At 41.4% G+C, this 9489-nt stretch overlaps 54 pseudogenes; all 54 read left to right on the top strand.

Annotated features, from left to right (window-relative positions):
• Positions 1–28: 28 nt before the first annotated feature.
• Positions 29–147, top strand: LOC120983296 (annotated as a pseudogene).
• Positions 148–204: 57 nt separating this feature from the next.
• On the top strand, positions 205–323 carry LOC120983295 (annotated as a pseudogene).
• Positions 324–380: 57 nt separating this feature from the next.
• Positions 381–499, top strand: LOC120983294 (annotated as a pseudogene).
• A 57-nt stretch (positions 500–556) lies between these two features.
• On the top strand, positions 557–675 carry LOC120983293 (annotated as a pseudogene).
• A 57-nt stretch (positions 676–732) lies between these two features.
• On the top strand, positions 733–851 carry LOC120983292 (annotated as a pseudogene).
• A 57-nt stretch (positions 852–908) lies between these two features.
• On the top strand, positions 909–1027 carry LOC120983291 (annotated as a pseudogene).
• A 57-nt stretch (positions 1028–1084) lies between these two features.
• LOC120983290 lies at positions 1085–1203 on the top strand (annotated as a pseudogene).
• A 57-nt stretch (positions 1204–1260) lies between these two features.
• LOC120983289 lies at positions 1261–1379 on the top strand (annotated as a pseudogene).
• Positions 1380–1436: 57 nt separating this feature from the next.
• Positions 1437–1555, top strand: LOC120983288 (annotated as a pseudogene).
• Positions 1556–1612: 57 nt separating this feature from the next.
• LOC120983287 lies at positions 1613–1731 on the top strand (annotated as a pseudogene).
• Positions 1732–1788: 57 nt separating this feature from the next.
• LOC120983285 lies at positions 1789–1907 on the top strand (annotated as a pseudogene).
• Positions 1908–1964: 57 nt separating this feature from the next.
• Positions 1965–2083, top strand: LOC120983283 (annotated as a pseudogene).
• Positions 2084–2140: 57 nt separating this feature from the next.
• LOC120983282 lies at positions 2141–2259 on the top strand (annotated as a pseudogene).
• A 57-nt stretch (positions 2260–2316) lies between these two features.
• LOC120983281 lies at positions 2317–2435 on the top strand (annotated as a pseudogene).
• Positions 2436–2492: 57 nt separating this feature from the next.
• On the top strand, positions 2493–2611 carry LOC120983280 (annotated as a pseudogene).
• Positions 2612–2668: 57 nt separating this feature from the next.
• LOC120983279 lies at positions 2669–2787 on the top strand (annotated as a pseudogene).
• Positions 2788–2844: 57 nt separating this feature from the next.
• Positions 2845–2963, top strand: LOC120983278 (annotated as a pseudogene).
• A 57-nt stretch (positions 2964–3020) lies between these two features.
• LOC120983277 lies at positions 3021–3139 on the top strand (annotated as a pseudogene).
• Positions 3140–3196: 57 nt separating this feature from the next.
• On the top strand, positions 3197–3315 carry LOC120983276 (annotated as a pseudogene).
• A 57-nt stretch (positions 3316–3372) lies between these two features.
• On the top strand, positions 3373–3491 carry LOC120983275 (annotated as a pseudogene).
• Positions 3492–3548: 57 nt separating this feature from the next.
• On the top strand, positions 3549–3667 carry LOC120983273 (annotated as a pseudogene).
• Positions 3668–3724: 57 nt separating this feature from the next.
• Positions 3725–3843, top strand: LOC120983272 (annotated as a pseudogene).
• A 57-nt stretch (positions 3844–3900) lies between these two features.
• Positions 3901–4019, top strand: LOC120983271 (annotated as a pseudogene).
• A 57-nt stretch (positions 4020–4076) lies between these two features.
• On the top strand, positions 4077–4195 carry LOC120983270 (annotated as a pseudogene).
• Positions 4196–4252: 57 nt separating this feature from the next.
• Positions 4253–4371, top strand: LOC120983269 (annotated as a pseudogene).
• A 57-nt stretch (positions 4372–4428) lies between these two features.
• Positions 4429–4547, top strand: LOC120983267 (annotated as a pseudogene).
• Positions 4548–4604: 57 nt separating this feature from the next.
• LOC120983266 lies at positions 4605–4723 on the top strand (annotated as a pseudogene).
• A 57-nt stretch (positions 4724–4780) lies between these two features.
• LOC120983265 lies at positions 4781–4899 on the top strand (annotated as a pseudogene).
• Positions 4900–4956: 57 nt separating this feature from the next.
• On the top strand, positions 4957–5075 carry LOC120983264 (annotated as a pseudogene).
• A 57-nt stretch (positions 5076–5132) lies between these two features.
• On the top strand, positions 5133–5251 carry LOC120983263 (annotated as a pseudogene).
• Positions 5252–5308: 57 nt separating this feature from the next.
• LOC120983261 lies at positions 5309–5427 on the top strand (annotated as a pseudogene).
• Positions 5428–5484: 57 nt separating this feature from the next.
• LOC120983260 lies at positions 5485–5603 on the top strand (annotated as a pseudogene).
• A 57-nt stretch (positions 5604–5660) lies between these two features.
• Positions 5661–5779, top strand: LOC120983259 (annotated as a pseudogene).
• Positions 5780–5836: 57 nt separating this feature from the next.
• On the top strand, positions 5837–5955 carry LOC120983258 (annotated as a pseudogene).
• A 57-nt stretch (positions 5956–6012) lies between these two features.
• On the top strand, positions 6013–6131 carry LOC120983257 (annotated as a pseudogene).
• Positions 6132–6188: 57 nt separating this feature from the next.
• LOC120983256 lies at positions 6189–6307 on the top strand (annotated as a pseudogene).
• Positions 6308–6364: 57 nt separating this feature from the next.
• LOC120983255 lies at positions 6365–6483 on the top strand (annotated as a pseudogene).
• Positions 6484–6540: 57 nt separating this feature from the next.
• Positions 6541–6659, top strand: LOC120983254 (annotated as a pseudogene).
• A 57-nt stretch (positions 6660–6716) lies between these two features.
• Positions 6717–6835, top strand: LOC120983252 (annotated as a pseudogene).
• Positions 6836–6892: 57 nt separating this feature from the next.
• On the top strand, positions 6893–7011 carry LOC120983251 (annotated as a pseudogene).
• Positions 7012–7068: 57 nt separating this feature from the next.
• Positions 7069–7187, top strand: LOC120983249 (annotated as a pseudogene).
• Positions 7188–7244: 57 nt separating this feature from the next.
• LOC120983248 lies at positions 7245–7363 on the top strand (annotated as a pseudogene).
• Positions 7364–7420: 57 nt separating this feature from the next.
• Positions 7421–7539, top strand: LOC120983247 (annotated as a pseudogene).
• A 57-nt stretch (positions 7540–7596) lies between these two features.
• Positions 7597–7715, top strand: LOC120983246 (annotated as a pseudogene).
• A 57-nt stretch (positions 7716–7772) lies between these two features.
• On the top strand, positions 7773–7891 carry LOC120983245 (annotated as a pseudogene).
• A 57-nt stretch (positions 7892–7948) lies between these two features.
• Positions 7949–8067, top strand: LOC120983244 (annotated as a pseudogene).
• Positions 8068–8124: 57 nt separating this feature from the next.
• Positions 8125–8243, top strand: LOC120983243 (annotated as a pseudogene).
• A 57-nt stretch (positions 8244–8300) lies between these two features.
• On the top strand, positions 8301–8419 carry LOC120983242 (annotated as a pseudogene).
• Positions 8420–8476: 57 nt separating this feature from the next.
• Positions 8477–8595, top strand: LOC120983241 (annotated as a pseudogene).
• Positions 8596–8652: 57 nt separating this feature from the next.
• On the top strand, positions 8653–8771 carry LOC120983240 (annotated as a pseudogene).
• A 57-nt stretch (positions 8772–8828) lies between these two features.
• On the top strand, positions 8829–8947 carry LOC120983238 (annotated as a pseudogene).
• A 57-nt stretch (positions 8948–9004) lies between these two features.
• LOC120983236 lies at positions 9005–9123 on the top strand (annotated as a pseudogene).
• Positions 9124–9180: 57 nt separating this feature from the next.
• On the top strand, positions 9181–9299 carry LOC120983235 (annotated as a pseudogene).
• A 57-nt stretch (positions 9300–9356) lies between these two features.
• On the top strand, positions 9357–9475 carry LOC120983234 (annotated as a pseudogene).
• Positions 9476–9489: the final 14 nt, after the last annotated feature.

Genomic DNA, 9489 nt, shown 5'->3' with positions numbered 1-9489 from the left:
AAGCACAATGGATTACAGTAGGGTGTTTGTCAACGGTTATTCTAAGCTGAATGTACCTGCACTCGTCAGATCGCAGAAGATAAGCAGCTTAAGGCTTGGCAAGTACCAGCTTGGGAGACTGGTTGGGAATCCCTTGTTCCGTTGACTTTTTTTCTTACTTTTATTTATCATAAAAAAAGCACAATGGATTGCAGTAGGGTGCTTGTCAACGGTTATTCTAAGCTGAATGTACCTGCACTCGTCAGATCGCAGAAGATAAGCAGCTTAAGGCTTGGCAAGTACCAGCTTGGGAGACTGGTTGGGAATCCCTTGTTCCGTTGACTTTTTTTATTACTTTTATTTATCATAAAAAAAGCACAATGGATTGCAGTAGGGTGTTTGTCAACGGTTATTCTAAGCTGAATGTACCTGCACTCGTCAGATCGCAGAAGATAAGCAGCTTAAGGCTTGGCAAGTACCAGCTTGGGAGACTGGTTGGGAATCCCTTGTTCCGTTGACTTTTTTTATTACTTTTATTTATCATAAAAAAAGCACAATGGATTGCAGTAGGGTGCTTGTCAACGGTTATTCTAAGCTGAATGTACCTGCACTCGTCAGATCGCAGAAGATAAGCAGCTTAAGGCTTGGCAAGTACCAGCTTGGGAGACTGGTTGGGAATCCCTTGTTCCGTTGACTTTTTTTCTTACTTTTATTTATCATAAAAAAAGCACAATGGATTGCAGTAGGGTGTTTGTCAACGGTTATTCTAAGCTGAATGTACCTGCACTCGTCAGATCGCAGAAGATAAGCAGCTTAAGGCTTGGCAAGTACCAGCTTGGGAGACTGGTTGGGAATCCCTTGTTCCGTTGACTTTTTTTCTTACTTTTATTTATCATAAAAAAAGCACAATGGATTGCAGTAGGGTGCTTGTCAACGGTTATTCTAAGCTGAATGTACCTGCACTCGTCAGATCGCAGAAGATAAGCAGCTTAAGGCTTGGCAAGTACCAGCTTGGGAGACTGGTTGGGAATCCCTTGTTCCGTTGACTTTTTTTATTACTTTTATTTATCATAAAAAAAGCACAATGGATTGCAGTAGGGTGTTTGTCAACGGTTATTCTAAGCTGAATGTACCTGCACTCGTCAGATCGCAGAAGATAAGCAGCTTAAGGCTTGGCAAGTACCAGCTTGGGAGACTGGTTGGGAATCCCTTGTTCCGTTGACTTTTTTTATTACTTTTATTTATCATAAAAAAAGCACAATGGATTGCAGTAGGGTGCTTGTCAACGGTTATTCTAAGCTGAATGTACCTGCACTCGTCAGATCGCAGAAGATAAGCAGCTTAAGGCTTGGCAAGTACCAGCTTGGGAGACTGGTTGGGAATCCCTTGTTCCGTTGACTTTTTTTATTACTTTTATTTATCATAAAAAAAGCACAATGGATTGCAGTAGGGTGTTTGTCAACGGTTATTCTAAGCTGAATGTACCTGCACTCGTCAGATCGCAGAAGATAAGCAGCTTAAGGCTTGGCAAGTACCAGCTTGGGAGACTGGTTGGGAATCCCTTGTTCCGTTGACTTTTTTTCTTACTTTTATTTATCATAAAAAAAGCACAATGGATTGCAGTAGGGTGCTTGTCAACGGTTATTCTAAGCTGAATGTACCTGCACTCGTCAGATCGCAGAAGATAAGCAGCTTAAGGCTTGGCAAGTACCAGCTTGGGAGACTGGTTGGGAATCCCTTGTTCCGTTGACTTTTTTTATTACTTTTATTTATCATAAAAAAAGCACAATGGATTGCAGTAGGGTGTTTGTCAACGGTTATTCTAAGCTGAATGTACCTGCACTCGTCAGATCGCAGAAGATAAGCAGCTTAAGGCTTGGCAAGTACCAGCTTGGGAGACTGGTTGGGAATCCCTTGTTCCGTTGACTTTTTTTCTTACTTTTATTTATCATAAAAAAAGCACAATGGATTGCAGTAGGGTGTTTGTCAACGGTTATTCTAAGCTGAATGTACCTGCACTCGTCAGATCGCAGAAGATAAGCAGCTTAAGGCTTGGCAAGTACCAGCTTGGGAGACTGGTTGGGAATCCCTTGTTCCGTTGACTTTTTTTCTTACTTTTATTTATCATAAAAAAAGCACAATGGATTGCAGTAGGGTGCTTGTCAACGGTTATTCTAAGCTGAATGTACCTGCACTCGTCAGATCGCAGAAGATAAGCAGCTTAAGGCTTGGCAAGTACCAGCTTGGGAGACTGGTTGGGAATCCCTTGTTCCGTTGACTTTTTTTCTTACTTTTATTTATCATAAAAAAAGCACAATGGATTGCAGTAGGGTGTTTGTCAACGGTTATTCTAAGCTGAATGTACCTGCACTCGTCAGATCGCAGAAGATAAGCAGCTTAAGGCTTGGCAAGTACCAGCTTGGGAGACTGGTTGGGAATCCCTTGTTCCGTTGACTTTTTTTCTTACTTTTATTTATCATAAAAAAAGCACAATGGATTGCAGTAGGGTGTTTGTCAACGGTTATTCTAAGCTGAATGTACCTGCACTCGTCAGATCGCAGAAGATAAGCAGCTTAAGGCTTGGCAAGTACCAGCTTGGGAGACTGGTTGGGAATCCCTTGTTCCGTTGACTTTTTTTCTTACTTTTATTTATCATAAAAAAAGCACAATGGATTGCAGTAGGGTGCTTGTCAACGGTTATTCTAAGCTGAATGTACCTGCACTCGTCAGATCGCAGAAGATAAGCAGCTTAAGGCTTGGCAAGTACCAGCTTGGGAGACTGGTTGGGAATCCCTTGTTCCGTTGACTTTTTTTCTTACTTTTATTTATCATAAAAAAAGCACAATGGATTGCAGTAGGGTGCTTGTCAACGGTTATTCTAAGCTGAATGTACCTGCACTCGTCAGATCGCAGAAGATAAGCAGCTTAAGGCTTGGCAAGTACCAGCTTGGGAGACTGGTTGGGAATCCCTTGTTCCGTTGACTTTTTTTATTACTTTTATTTATCATAAAAAAAGCACAATGGATTGCAGTAGGGTGTTTGTCAACGGTTATTCTAAGCTGAATGTACCTGCACTCGTCAGATCGCAGAAGATAAGCAGCTTAAGGCTTGGCAAGTACCAGCTTGGGAGACTGGTTGGGAATCCCTTGTTCCGTTGACTTTTTTTATTACTTTTATTTATCATAAAAAAAGCACAATGGATTGCAGTAGGGTGTTTGTCAACGGTTATTCTAAGCTGAATGTACCTGCACTCGTCAGATCGCAGAAGATAAGCAGCTTAAGGCTTGGCAAGTACCAGCTTGGGAGACTGGTTGGGAATCCCTTGTTCCGTTGACTTTTTTTCTTACTTTTATTTATCATAAAAAAAGCACAATGGATTGCAGTAGGGTGCTTGTCAACGGTTATTCTAAGCTGAATGTACCTGCACTCGTCAGATCGCAGAAGATAAGCAGCTTAAGGCTTGGCAAGTACCAGCTTGGGAGACTGGTTGGGAATCCCTTGTTCCGTTGACTTTTTTTATTACTTTTATTTATCATAAAAAAAGCACAATGGATTGCAGTAGGGTGTTTGTCAACGGTTATTCTAAGCTGAATGTACCTGCACTCGTCAGATCGCAGAAGATAAGCAGCTTAAGGCTTGGCAAGTACCAGCTTGGGAGACTGGTTGGGAATCCCTTGTTCCGTTGACTTTTTTTATTACTTTTATTTATCATAAAAAAAGCACAATGGATTGCAGTAGGGTGCTTGTCAACGGTTATTCTAAGCTGAATGTACCTGCACTCGTCAGATCGCAGAAGATAAGCAGCTTAAGGCTTGGCAAGTACCAGCTTGGGAGACTGGTTGGGAATCCCTTGTTCCGTTGACTTTTTTTATTACTTTTATTTATCATAAAAAAAGCACAATGGATTGCAGTAGGGTGCTTGTCAACGGTTATTCTAAGCTGAATGTACCTGCACTCGTCAGATCGCAGAAGATAAGCAGCTTAAGGCTTGGCAAGTACCAGCTTGGGAGACTGGTTGGGAATCCCTTGTTCCGTTGACTTTTTTTATTACTTTTATTTATCATAAAAAAAGCACAATGGATTGCAGTAGGGTGCTTGTCAACGGTTATTCTAAGCTGAATGTACCTGCACTCGTCAGATCGCAGAAGATAAGCAGCTTAAGGCTTGGCAAGTACCAGCTTGGGAGACTGGTTGGGAATCCCTTGTTCCGTTGACTTTTTTTCTTACTTTTATTTATCATAAAAAAAGCACAATGGATTGCAGTAGGGTGTTTGTCAACGGTTATTCTAAGCTGAATGTACCTGCACTCGTCAGATCGCAGAAGATAAGCAGCTTAAGGCTTGGCAAGTACCAGCTTGGGAGACTGGTTGGGAATCCCTTGTTCCGTTGACTTTTTTTATTACTTTTATTTATCATAAAAAAAGCACAATGGATTGCAGTAGGGTGTTTGTCAACGGTTATTCTAAGCTGAATGTACCTGCACTCGTCAGATCGCAGAAGATAAGCAGCTTAAGGCTTGGCAAGTACCAGCTTGGGAGACTGGTTGGGAATCCCTTGTTCCGTTGACTTTTTTTATTACTTTTATTTATCATAAAAAAAGCACAATGGATTGCAGTAGGGTGCTTGTCAACGGTTATTCTAAGCTGAATGTACCTGCACTCGTCAGATCGCAGAAGATAAGCAGCTTAAGGCTTGGCAAGTACCAGCTTGGGAGACTGGTTGGGAATCCCTTGTTCCGTTGACTTTTTTTCTTACTTTTATTTATCATAAAAAAAGCACAATGGATTGCAGTAGGGTGCTTGTCAACGGTTATTCTAAGCTGAATGTACCTGCACTCGTCAGATCGCAGAAGATAAGCAGCTTAAGGCTTGGCAAGTACCAGCTTGGGAGACTGGTTGGGAATCCCTTGTTCCGTTGACTTTTTTTATTACTTTTATTTATCATAAAAAAAGCACAATGGATTGCAGTAGGGTGCTTGTCAACGGTTATTCTAAGCTGAATGTACCTGCACTCGTCAGATCGCAGAAGATAAGCAGCTTAAGGCTTGGCAAGTACCAGCTTGGGAGACTGGTTGGGAATCCCTTGTTCCGTTGACTTTTTTTATTACTTTTATTTATCATAAAAAAAGCACAATGGATTGCAGTAGGGTGTTTGTCAACGGTTATTCTAAGCTGAATGTACCTGCACTCGTCAGATCGCAGAAGATAAGCAGCTTAAGGCTTGGCAAGTACCAGCTTGGGAGACTGGTTGGGAATCCCTTGTTCCGTTGACTTTTTTTATTACTTTTATTTATCATAAAAAAAGCACAATGGATTGCAGTAGGGTGCTTGTCAACGGTTATTCTAAGCTGAATGTACCTGCACTCGTCAGATCGCAGAAGATAAGCAGCTTAAGGCTTGGCAAGTACCAGCTTGGGAGACTGGTTGGGAATCCCTTGTTCCGTTGACTTTTTTTATTACTTTTATTTATCATAAAAAAAGCACAATGGATTGCAGTAGGGTGTTTGTCAACGGTTATTCTAAGCTGAATGTACCTGCACTCGTCAGATCGCAGAAGATAAGCAGCTTAAGGCTTGGCAAGTACCAGCTTGGGAGACTGGTTGGGAATCCCTTGTTCCGTTGACTTTTTTTATTACTTTTATTTATCATAAAAAAAGCACAATGGATTGCAGTAGGGTGTTTGTCAACGGTTATTCTAAGCTGAATGTACCTGCACTCGTCAGATCGCAGAAGATAAGCAGCTTAAGGCTTGGCAAGTACCAGCTTGGGAGACTGGTTGGGAATCCCTTGTTCCGTTGACTTTTTTTATTACTTTTATTTATCATAAAAAAAGCACAATGGATTGCAGTAGGGTGCTTGTCAACGGTTATTCTAAGCTGAATGTACCTGCACTCGTCAGATCGCAGAAGATAAGCAGCTTAAGGCTTGGCAAGTACCAGCTTGGGAGACTGGTTGGGAATCCCTTGTTCCGTTGACTTTTTTTATTACTTTTATTTATCATAAAAAAAGCACAATGGATTGCAGTAGGGTGTTTGTCAACGGTTATTCTAAGCTGAATGTACCTGCACTCGTCAGATCGCAGAAGATAAGCAGCTTAAGGCTTGGCAAGTACCAGCTTGGGAGACTGGTTGGGAATCCCTTGTTCCGTTGACTTTTTTTATTACTTTTATTTATCATAAAAAAAGCACAATGGATTGCAGTAGGGTGCTTGTCAACGGTTATTCTAAGCTGAATGTACCTGCACTCGTCAGATCGCAGAAGATAAGCAGCTTAAGGCTTGGCAAGTACCAGCTTGGGAGACTGGTTGGGAATCCCTTGTTCCGTTGACTTTTTTTATTACTTTTATTTATCATAAAAAAAGCACAATGGATTGCAGTAGGGTGCTTGTCAACGGTTATTCTAAGCTGAATGTACCTGCACTCGTCAGATCGCAGAAGATAAGCAGCTTAAGGCTTGGCAAGTACCAGCTTGGGAGACTGGTTGGGAATCCCTTGTTCCGTTGACTTTTTTTCTTACTTTTATTTATCATAAAAAAAGCACAATGGATTGCAGTAGGGTGCTTGTCAACGGTTATTCTAAGCTGAATGTACCTGCACTCGTCAGATCGCAGAAGATAAGCAGCTTAAGGCTTGGCAAGTACCAGCTTGGGAGACTGGTTGGGAATCCCTTGTTCCGTTGACTTTTTTTATTACTTTTATTTATCATAAAAAAAGCACAATGGATTGCAGTAGGGTGTTTGTCAACGGTTATTCTAAGCTGAATGTACCTGCACTCGTCAGATCGCAGAAGATAAGCAGCTTAAGGCTTGGCAAGTACCAGCTTGGGAGACTGGTTGGGAATCCCTTGTTCCGTTGACTTTTTTTATTACTTTTATTTATCATAAAAAAAGCACAATGGATTGCAGTAGGGTGTTTGTCAACGGTTATTCTAAGCTGAATGTACCTGCACTCGTCAGATCGCAGAAGATAAGCAGCTTAAGGCTTGGCAAGTACCAGCTTGGGAGACTGGTTGGGAATCCCTTGTTCCGTTGACTTTTTTTATTACTTTTATTTATCATAAAAAAAGCACAATGGATTGCAGTAGGGTGTTTGTCAACGGTTATTCTAAGCTGAATGTACCTGCACTCGTCAGATCGCAGAAGATAAGCAGCTTAAGGCTTGGCAAGTACCAGCTTGGGAGACTGGTTGGGAATCCCTTGTTCCGTTGACTTTTTTTATTACTTTTATTTATCATAAAAAAAGCACAATGGATTGCAGTAGGGTGCTTGTCAACGGTTATTCTAAGCTGAATGTACCTGCACTCGTCAGATCGCAGAAGATAAGCAGCTTAAGGCTTGGCAAGTACCAGCTTGGGAGACTGGTTGGGAATCCCTTGTTCCGTTGACTTTTTTTATTACTTTTATTTATCATAAAAAAAGCACAATGGATTGCAGTAGGGTGTTTGTCAACGGTTATTCTAAGCTGAATGTACCTGCACTCGTCAGATCGCAGAAGATAAGCAGCTTAAGGCTTGGCAAGTACCAGCTTGGGAGACTGGTTGGGAATCCCTTGTTCCGTTGACTTTTTTTATTACTTTTATTTATCATAAAAAAAGCACAATGGATTGCAGTAGGGTGCTTGTCAACGGTTATTCTAAGCTGAATGTACCTGCACTCGTCAGATCGCAGAAGATAAGCAGCTTAAGGCTTGGCAAGTACCAGCTTGGGAGACTGGTTGGGAATCCCTTGTTCCGTTGACTTTTTTTCTTACTTTTATTTATCATAAAAAAAGCACAATGGATTGCAGTAGGGTGTTTGTCAACGGTTATTCTAAGCTGAATGTACCTGCACTCGTCAGATCGCAGAAGATAAGCAGCTTAAGGCTTGGCAAGTACCAGCTTGGGAGACTGGTTGGGAATCCCTTGTTCCGTTGACTTTTTTTATTACTTTTATTTATCATAAAAAAAGCACAATGGATTGCAGTAGGGTGCTTGTCAACGGTTATTCTAAGCTGAATGTACCTGCACTCGTCAGATCGCAGAAGATAAGCAGCTTAAGGCTTGGCAAGTACCAGCTTGGGAGACTGGTTGGGAATCCCTTGTTCCGTTGACTTTTTTTCTTACTTTTATTTATCATAAAAAAAGCACAATGGATTGCAGTAGGGTGTTTGTCAACGGTTATTCTAAGCTGAATGTACCTGCACTCGTCAGATCGCAGAAGATAAGCAGCTTAAGGCTTGGCAAGTACCAGCTTGGGAGACTGGTTGGGAATCCCTTGTTCCGTTGACTTTTTTTATTACTTTTATTTATCATAAAAAAAGCACAATGGATTGCAGTAGGGTGTTTGTCAACGGTTATTCTAAGCTGAATGTACCTGCACTCGTCAGATCGCAGAAGATAAGCAGCTTAAGGCTTGGCAAGTACCAGCTTGGGAGACTGGTTGGGAATCCCTTGTTCCGTTGACTTTTTTTATTACTTTTATTTATCATAAAAAAAGCACAATGGATTGCAGTAGGGTGTTTGTCAACGGTTATTCTAAGCTGAATGTACCTGCACTCGTCAGATCGCAGAAGATAAGCAGCTTAAGGCTTGGCAAGTACCAGCTTGGGAGACTGGTTGGGAATCCCTTGTTCCGTTGACTTTTTTTATTACTTTTATTTATCATAAAAAAAGCACAATGGATTGCAGTAGGGTGTTTGTCAACGGTTATTCTAAGCTGAATGTACCTGCACTCGTCAGATCGCAGAAGATAAGCAGCTTAAGGCTTGGCAAGTACCAGCTTGGGAGACTGGTTGGGAATCCCTTGTTCCGTTGACTTTTTTTATTACTTTTATTTATCATAAAAAAAGCACAATGGATTGCAGTAGGGTGCTTGTCAACGGTTATTCTAAGCTGAATGTACCTGCACTCGTCAGATCGCAGAAGATAAGCAGCTTAAGGCTTGGCAAGTACCAGCTTGGGAGACTGGTTGGGAATCCCTTGTTCCGTTGACTTTTTTTCTTACTTTTATTTATCATAAAAAAAGCACAATGGATTGCAGTAGGGTGTTTGTCAACGGTTATTCTAAGCTGAATGTACCTGCACTCGTCAGATCGCAGAAGATAAGCAGCTTAAGGCTTGGCAAGTACCAGCTTGGGAGACTGGTTGGGAATCCCTTGTTCCGTTGACTTTTTTTATTACTTTTATTTATCATAAAAAAAGCACAATGGATTGCAGTAGGGTGCTTGTCAACGGTTATTCTAAGCTGAATGTACCTGCACTCGTCAGATCGCAGAAGATAAGCAGCTTAAGGCTTGGCAAGTACCAGCTTGGGAGACTGGTTGGGAATCCCTTGTTCCGTTGACTTTTTTTATTACTTTTATTTATCATAAAAAAAGCACAATGGATTGCAGTAGGGTGCTTGTCAACGGTTATTCTAAGCTGAATGTACCTGCACTCGTCAGATCGCAGAAGATAAGCAGCTTAAGGCTTGGCAAGTACCAGCTTGGGAGACTGGTTGGGAATCCCTTGTTCCGTTGACTTTTTTTATTACTTT

This window comes from Bufo bufo, unplaced genomic scaffold (genome assembly GCF_905171765.1).
Source record: "Bufo bufo unplaced genomic scaffold, aBufBuf1.1, whole genome shotgun sequence".
NCBI classification, from domain to species: Eukaryota; Metazoa; Chordata; class Amphibia; order Anura; family Bufonidae; genus Bufo; species Bufo bufo.
This window is presented reverse-complemented; position numbering and strand designations above follow the sequence as displayed.